The following is a 7,522-nucleotide window of genomic DNA, read 5'->3' as shown; positions in this document are numbered from 1 at the left end:
CATGCATGCATTGGTAATCTCAAACGATGTAACACTCCTATCCACTCATATAGAATCTAGGTCCCTGTGACATCTCGTGGATGTGGCATCACATGGGCACAAATCTGACCTTTTTCAAATGTGGTTAAAATTGACCATTGACATCCGTCTAAACGGGGATTTCTAAAACCAAATAATTTGTATAGATATTATGAATACACTAATGGTGGGTATCAAATCGCAATCAATGCCTTTAGTTTTTTTTGATGAAGGAAACTACTGCATTGCTATTAAATTACAAGAAGGAGATTTAATTGCGAGGACTTTGACTCAATCGATAATAAAATTTCAAGTAAACTTCTGAAACTAGAGGCATGTTATTAACTTGAACAAAAATGCAATGTCATACCATTTTAGTTCATGTAAGAGACTTCCTGTACTCTTACATCTTAATACCCACCACTTAAAAAGTATCAGTGTTAAGTTGAAACAATGACTATAGTATGATTGATTATTTTCGCAAGATTGAGAGGAGAAAAAGAATTGCCGCTGGTGATAGGGAAGATTCTTCGGCTGAGATGCTTCAAGATATCTGTCGGGGAAAAGTCAGGTGTGCCTTTGTAACCAACACCAAGGTTCGAAAGACATCCATGACTATGTAGCATAAAGCAATCAGGAAGAAATGCTATATTTTAGTGAAAAACATTTCAACATATATAATGGTGAAGCTGGTTGCTCCAGATGAGATGTGGAACCAACTCATCATAAATGCAAGAATAAGATCTCCTTCACAGGATCATGGCTGTTCAAGTAAATTTCATTGTTAAAAACTCTGATGTGAAAGGCTGTGCTGCTTTGGTGGTACAGGAATAAATAAAATGAAATCTTGATACACAAAATGTTGCATATTGGAGTAGAAAATATTGAATAAAATTAGCATAAGTAGGAAATTTAAGGCCAATTGGTAAAAATATATAACCCAACAAAGTTTGCACTACTTTTTAATGATTCCGGAACCAGCAGCTTTATCATTTTCTTCAATCTAGCCACATGGTCATTTGAAAACACATATTCAAACACCCAATCACACCACCCCTGTCAAAGATGACCCCCATAACTAACACTACTCAGCAGAGCCATCAATGTTGTATAGAAAAAGTAAATTTTCTCAAAAATAAAATTTAAATTATCCTAGATCTCGTAGTAATGGGACAAAAAAAATCACTTTACTATTTAAAATCAAGCTACGTATTTGAGTGCTAACTTAAGAATGGGATCAGAGAACCAAAACCTATGCGTAGGGAGATACTTAAGACATCACCAATCCCCATCTCCGGAAATACAGCTTTTCAGTAGCCAGAGTACACCACGTCCACACATCTTGGCTCCAACATTACCTGGAATAGATTTCCATATCATAAGCCATTCTTTCTCACTCACTGTCTTTTTAATTTCCATTTTCTATATTTCTCCAAATGGAGTGCCTTCCTTTCAAGTCTGGAGTCAAATAGAAATTTTGAGTATTCAATTTTTAAAATTAGTGATAGAGAAAAGCAGTAGTTTCATGTGCATTCTAAAATTACTAATTCCACACATCAAACCGTTGAACCTTTTAATCTCAAATCATGTGCAGCCCTATAAATGGTTGGTGTGACCATGATGAAATTTGTATTAAGTATTATGCATGGCTTACAGACCTAAGTAGTACCCAAATGAAATTAGTTCCTAAATTGTTATCACAACATATTCTATGTATGTAGTTGAAAAACATATCTCCTCACAGCTCAGAGACAAAAATGGCACCGGAGGAGAAGCGGTCAGGTGAGAAGCCACAATTGAGAAATCTGAAAATAATTGGATGCCGATCATAACATTATATGATGATTTTCACATGACAGAAGGGTACAATGCCATTACTATAGCAATAGATCTGTAGCTGGTGTATACCTAGATATAAAGAAAGCATTTGATTCAATGTCACATTCGAAGCTTTTATTGAAATTGATGAATGCAGGAATTCCTGGGATTGCTCTAGCCCAGTTCAAAGCTACTAGTACGGAAGATTGCAATGTGTGAGAATTAAAAGTTGTGTGTGTGAAGAAAAATTGATCAATTCTAGAGAGCCTCAAGATTCTCTACTCCGGCATATTTTATTTCTTGAGTATACAAATGATCTATGTAATAATCAGTTCCATTGAAATGCAACATTTGCTAATGATCTGGCTCTTTCCTTTCTCGTTCAAATTTTACTCCTTACGAAACAAATGTCCACTTCCAGTTAAGATAAGCATTATCATTCTCTTGTTCATTCTAAAATCTCTTATGGTATGATCTGCTGGGGCAGTGCATACATGAACACATTTAAGTATGCACTTTTTTTTAAATAAATAATTCACATAATGTTGTCCAAAAATTCTTATGAACACTTATTTCCGTTGCGTGTGGCCCTAAAATTGTTGCCACCAAGGCATTTGTACTTATTCAAAGTCCTAAAATTGTTTTATGCTAAAGTGGCAATATGCAGAGTGGATGTGATAAATATAAATATAATTTAAGGAGTGAGTCATTTGTAGTAACAAACAGACAAAGGTTAACATTATATAAATATTGTTTTATTAACATGGGGCCAAAGTTATTTCATTTACTGCCCGCTAAAATTTAAAAAATTAAATCCTCAAAGAAAATGTTCAGACTTATCAAAGACTAGCTTTTCTCACAAGAAATAATTGAACATTTACTTTGATGTTATTTCTTAAAAATACCCATGCGTTAATTACTGCATTATTATTTTCTTTTATTGGCATTCATTTTTGTTATTTGATGGTGGCTCAATTCTGGTCCTATGACCTTGGAGACCACCTGAATCACCTCGTCTTTGTTATTCAGCTGTAAAATCAAAATGTAGGAGGAAATAAAATTATTATTATTATTACTAGTTAAATTGATATTTGAAAGCTAAACCGTAAAAAGAGCAATAGTAACCTGAATCAAGAGGGACTACTTTGATATCATTATAAGAAAAGTAAACGCATACAATTTTTGGATAGTTTTGGCTGAAAGATTTGAAAATTCAACCATGGCTGGTGCGCTGGGTCTGACAAGTAAATATCAGACCAAGTATTTATCCCAAGGACAAGTCTTCAAAAAGTCCTGTACTGTCTTTGATGGATATATAAGCAAATTGACCTATACAGAAGAAATAATTTGTGAAAAGAGTCAACTTGCAAAACACCTCTCATTACTGCCAGACAATCAAGTGAGCGTAGTAACTACACTCAGAGCAGTTGCCACTGGGAGCCTAATGTCTCTGGTTCGACAGTATATCGAAGAATTTGAAGATACCACCAGAAGACAGCAAAGAGCAGGAGTATCAACTTTCAACCCACTCCATTTGCTGGAATCCTAGGAAGTACCACCAAAACCAGCAATTCAACCCTTTCCCTTTCAACTGCGACAATTGTGGACTAAAAGGGCATAAATAAGCGGAGTGTTACAAGCCAGGAAGAGAAGCACATCAACCAGGACACAGCAGAGAAAGAGGAGCACATCATCAGGGATGCTGTGACCAGCAGAGCTGGCTTTCATCAGAGTAATAGGTTTAGTTTTAAAAATAATACTGGTAGAGGTAGATATAAGACTCAAGCAAAATACATGGAAAGAAATAATGATTACAGGAGTGATAGAAGTAGGTATTAATAATGGTAAAGAATATGTTGTCTACAGCTTTTATACATAATGAAATAGATGCCTGTTACGAGCGATTCCACGTAAATGCAATACTGACCGATTTAATATAAAAAGTTGTTGGAGGCTCCAATCCCTGCTATAAACTCTAACACTTTTGTCATAAAGTGCTGACTTTTGCATGAGTCGCGTGGGTCTCGACACGAGATTTTTTATGTGCTTACTATAGTTTTTAGCCACACACAAAATTTAATGAATACATTCATTTAAAAAATTTAGTATCATAAATAAAAATTAGGAATAAATTTGTGTATGAATTGATTTTTCTACTCCGTTAATGACACACATTTGTCCATAGTTGCTATTTCGAGACCTAATTAAGTTCTGAAAAACGGAGTCTGCAATTCAAGTACATAATCATGTCAGTCCGTATTGGTTGACATGAATTTATTTCCGTAGATAATTGTTCCATCATGGTAAAGAATTCTCCTTCAATTCCCAAATCAAGCATGTGGTGCTTGACAAGCCTGGTGCAGAGCTGTTTATGTGGCAACAATACTTTCAGCTCTGGGGCACCGTCACAGACTGACATTGTTGACTTATATAGGGGACACTATATATTACCAGGCTAACAGAGAGCTATTTTATCAGATAAATCAACAATGATTGATAGGTCAAAATAGGGAACAACATCCAATATTATTCATAAGTTCCACTCCTTTGAGAGCACTAGAGATTACTGCCGTACATAACGGTTTGTTAGGTCTGATCGTGAGCGAGGGTACGTGTCATCTACCAATTCCTTGCTTGGTAAAATAAGTGTATTGAGAAAAATGGGTGCTGAACGACAGCGTGACTATATACAGAGAAAAGAGGAGTATGGAAAAAAACAGGAGAAGGATAAGCTGAGGAAGCAGCAGAAGCAAAAGATCAATAGTTAATCCCACCCAACGAGGAAAGGAGAATACGAAGCAGAAGAATAGGGTCTATAAAAACATCAGCGCCACCACTAGCGAGAGCTAGTGAGTCACCTACACTGGTAAGCAAAGTAAATTTTATTTTTTCTGTGTGCATTACTCATGAAATTTCTGTTGAATAAAATCAAAGCATGCCAATTTTATCGTTTATGGCTTAGGCAATCCCATCTTCGGATTCCACTGCCTTTCGGAGTTGACAATATTACGGAAAAGTTATGAAACGAGGATTCACCTCCTTGCTAGATTTGCCAAGAAAATGAAGAGAAATTCTCATTGATGTGGTGAGAGAGAATGGCCTAGAAGTGAAGGACGGTAAGCCTAAGGCTGCTGACACCCACTCATCGTGTAGACTGCCTGACAAAACACGCTAGGCCATGGTTCAGTACTACGAAGACCATTCGATTTCCTACCAGTGTCCAGGGATAAAGGAATGCAGGAAGATGCAAAAGAACGGAACAGTGTTGGAAGCTCCCGTGAGATATAAGATGGTAACCTTGAAGGAGGCATATTCCTTCTTCCTTCAAGAGCATGACTATCAGCTTTTCCAAAATTGCTTCACTGTACTCTGTATTTTGTCTTTTTATAAGACGAAAGCAAAGGTGTTCCAATTTAGAGGGAATTTAAGAATTTTACTGCTCAGATTACCTGTCACCCAATTTAAAGTCCACCCAATGTATGAAGTCAGAATTTCCCCATTGTCCTGGAATCTCCTTCCTTGAACTAACCGATGATCTTGCTAATCACAGTTGTTAGTGGCATTGTTGCAGTATCAAGAATGAATGTATTTTATCTACTTTGAGGTGCGTGCTTCATTTAGAATGATTTTAAAGATTTCTAAATACATTTGTTTTGTTTATTTTGAATTGCAGAATTTATTTTGTAAATTTTATTGGCAGTGAATAAATTTATACCAAAGGGATTCACAAAAGTCAGTCCGTGACTATGCTTTTCAAGAGGGATTACTCCTCTGTAAAATCAGTCATTGCAATGGACTTTGCAGTATTATAAAATTTACATTTGGAGTTCTGAAATGTATCTTACTGAAACTCTGAATCATTATTTGCTTCAGAGTAAAACTTAAAGGTTTTACTCTGAACTGAAAGTTCGTTTCATTTTTGCCAGTTGACATTGAATTTTAAATCATTTAAGTCCTGTAATTTTCAAAAGACAGCAGTGTATCAACCCAAGTAAAATGTGTCACAATTAAGCAGCTATTTGGAAGTTGAAAAAGTTTAGTACGTCGGAACATTCGTGCTAGATGTGTTCGTTAGCGTTCAAAAACACATCATAACGGTCAGTCTGTGACGGGTGGAATCGCCCTTACATAAATGGTACAGCAGAAGCAGACAACAGTGTCATTATCTGTGACGATAGTACACTCTGGAGCTTCTGACCATTTAACTCACTCTAACACTCTAGCATAAAATATTAAACAAATCAAGCCTGTAAAGATTTATAGAGCAAAAACTAAAGATTGTATTTTAGCAGAGAAAATACGTGATGTATGAGGAAAAATCGTGATAAATGGAAAACAGGTTAATATCGATATATCGAATGTTTTAAAGGTAAAGAATTTGAAGTGTAATGTCAATTGATGTAGGGAAATTTCAAATCGTGCAAAAACAATCTCAGAACATGGTACTAACACGTTCAACGCCGCTTCAGTCATAATAACCAAAACGCACACTTCATCTTCCTGCCACTTTGGGTCACAATGACCGATGAATGAGTCACTTTTTTGGCCTCTCACAGCATGCTGTTGGTCACAGGTACTTTGGTGCTGCATATACTATGTGACTGATGAGGTACACTTAGCCAAATGCACACAAAAACTCAAATGGAAAAGTTCCAAGAATTATAACAAAAGGAAAAAGAATTACTTTGGTGCACTTTGAGTTAATTCATCGAAGAATTTGCAGCAGCGAAAGTGTTAATAGGCTATCGAGGAGGGAGTTTGTATAAAATAAGGCTGACTTCAGAATTGCCCTGTAATAAATTCAGTAATATTGAAGTTACTCTCGAGCTCTCACACAGGAGGCTGAGGCATTCATCGTGTGTACCAAGACATCAGCTGAGTGTGTTGATGGGATTGGTGAGGTCAAGCCAACCTACAATACGTGTGAAGTATGTATCGAAGGCAAGCAAGCTAATGTGTCTCACAACTCAACAAGGATGAACACTACCAGACCCTTAGAAAAAGTTGACTCACAGCTGTTTGGTGCTACTTCTCCATCTGCATATAATGGGGTTCAGCACCTCATGAGTTTAGTGGGTGATCACATACATTTCAAGGTATCATTAAGGCTTGAATTAAAATCATAAGCAGCTAGTTTTGTCTATCAGTCTATCACAATGGCCAGAAACAGATTAACTTGTAACGTAGTAAAATTCAGATGTGACAATGGGACCGAGAATAAGTAATTGACTTTTACAAGGATAAGGGAATTCAGTAGGAATTAACTACAATGGTAAATGAAGAGCAAACTTAGTGCATGTCCACAGTAATTTTATTTGGTACGACGCGTTTCAGCGACCTTACTTCGCTATCATCAGGTACAAAATGCCATATTTTCGTCAAGAAGTCATATATATATATACAATCATGCAAATGGGAGGGTTATATTTATGAGTCAGCGGAAGTGGGAGAGGGTTTGGGGGGTAAAGGATGGGGGAAGGGGGTGGGGAGGTGGTTGGGATACGTAAGGATTTGGACCAAATAAAATTACTGTGGACATGCACTAAGTTTGCTCTTCATTTACCATTGTATCATTATGTTCCACAATATCTCGCCGAACACCGTTGAATACAGGAATTAACTATACCTTATACTCGAGAATTAAATGGGGTTGCCGACTGCACAAATTGTACTTCTGTAGGTTCGA

At 36.5% G+C, this 7,522-nt stretch overlaps 1 long non-coding RNA gene across 1 annotated transcript in view; it reads right to left on the bottom strand.

Moving 5' to 3' along the window:
• Positions 1–1,088: 1,088 nt before the first annotated feature.
• LOC124162075 overlaps positions 1,089–7,522 on the bottom strand; it is a 9,054-nt gene continuing 2,620 nt past the window's right edge. The window contains exon 3 of the long non-coding RNA XR_006865477.1: positions 1,089–1,376. This is a non-coding gene — a long non-coding RNA (uncharacterized LOC124162075). The remainder of the gene's footprint in view (positions 1,377–7,522) is intronic.

Source organism: Ischnura elegans, chromosome 7 (assembly GCF_921293095.1).
Source record: "Ischnura elegans chromosome 7, ioIscEleg1.1, whole genome shotgun sequence".
NCBI classification, from domain to species: domain Eukaryota; kingdom Metazoa; phylum Arthropoda; class Insecta; order Odonata; family Coenagrionidae; genus Ischnura; species Ischnura elegans.
This window is presented reverse-complemented; position numbering and strand designations above follow the sequence as displayed.